We start from the raw sequence: 1,567 nt of genomic DNA, 5'->3' as shown, positions 1-1,567 counted from the left end.
AGATTAGGTGGATTTTGATATGTCAGAAGAGAATGAAGCGAATTTATGGAATTTTTTATTTCAGCTAACTCAGTATTTTCTATTGAGACTATAGTTTTTTCTTTCTCTTTTTCTTCATCCATTTCTTCATAGGATCTTCCTCTTGCCATGTTTTCCATTAGACGTCTTGCTTCCATAGGATTTCTAGTAACGAAATTCCCTTCGCTTGCTGTATCAAGCGTTGTCTTATAGCTCAGAATAACACCTTTATAAAAGATCTTAAGAAATTGTGGTTCTGGATAACCATGGTGGGGGCATTCAAGTTCGTAACTCTTGAATCTTCCCCATGCATTTTTGAATGATTCCTGAGGATCTTGACGGAAAGTAGAGATTCGCCTCCTTACTTCCCAATAACGAGTATCGTCGAAGAATTGCTTAAGGAAAGCATTTCTAATCTCTTTCCAGCTAGTCAGGGATCCTCTCGGTAGACAGTTTAACCATCTTAAGGCTCCCCCTTCTAATGAAAATGGAAAAAGTCTGCAACGAATATACTCGTCTGGAATCAATTCCTCTAGACCCTTGATGTGGTCTTGTGGATGTTCTAGAGAAGATCCTTTAAAAGGGTTTCGACGCATCATATTATAATAGTCAGCATTAAACTTGGTTTTCGAGGTGACGTCGTCAGGTATTCTGATAGCGGACCTATTGGAATAGGTCCTATCGGGGTTTAAGTAGTCTTGCAAAGGCAATTTAATCTCTTTACCTACGTTCAAGGTAGAGTTTGACTTAACAGGGATTTCAGTCCCCTGTTTTTCATTAGTTTGGCTAGAAGCGTTGCTTGATTGACCTGCTGGTTCAGTTTGGACTACTTTCTCATTATTAGCATCGGTAAGAGTGTACTTACCTGCTTCCGGCTGGGTGGTATCGATCGATAACGTTCCGGATGAAACGATCGATTCTTCAGTATCTCCGTCGCTCGATTGACAGTGTTCCGTGTCGATCGATGCTTGGCCGATATCTCTATTCTCCATCCTTTTTGTTGTAAAACAAAAGAATAGAAAAATTAGCAAAAGTAACAAAGTCTATGCTAAATCCTAAATTAAATCTAAAAGTAATAAGAAAGAGTCCCCGGCAACGGCGCCAAATTTGATATCACTCAAATTACCCTAAAAAGTGAATTACTCTCTCAAATAAGAGGTTCAGATGCAGTACTTAGGGATCGAATCCACAAGGACTCTAGGATTACTTCAAGGCTTAATTAAATAGAATTTAAAAATAGACTTAAGGTTTTATATGTTTTAAAGCAGTAAATATTAATGTGAACAAAGGAATTTTTCAGTAACTGAAGTGAATGTTGTTTCTAAATGAGGAGGATAGCTAGATTCAGGTATTTCTCAGGTATGAATTTATGCAGTTTGAAAGTGACAATAGGGCTTTAGTCCTTGAACTCAATCAATTGGTACGACCAGTAGGGTCTCCTTTACTAGATCCCGGATCTCAACTGTCGTTTGTTGATCTCGGAAAAGAGTCGATCGATACGACTTTCGTCTATCGATCGATACACCTTTCATACAATTGATCGCTACAA

General features: G+C 38.3%; 1 non-coding gene across 1 annotated transcript; it reads left to right on the top strand.

Moving 5' to 3' along the window:
- Window positions 1–279: 279 nt before the first annotated feature.
- Window positions 280–386, top strand: LOC130501350 (small nucleolar RNA R71). Its single transcript, XR_008939629.1, has one exon. It is a non-coding gene; the product is annotated as a small nucleolar RNA R71 (small nucleolar RNA).
- The last annotated feature ends 1,181 nt before the right edge of the window (window positions 387–1,567 follow it).

Source organism: Raphanus sativus, unplaced genomic scaffold (genome assembly GCF_000801105.2).
Source record: "Raphanus sativus cultivar WK10039 unplaced genomic scaffold, ASM80110v3 Scaffold0170, whole genome shotgun sequence".
Lineage (NCBI taxonomy): Eukaryota > Viridiplantae > Streptophyta > Magnoliopsida > Brassicales > Brassicaceae > Raphanus > Raphanus sativus.
This window is presented reverse-complemented; position numbering and strand designations above follow the sequence as displayed.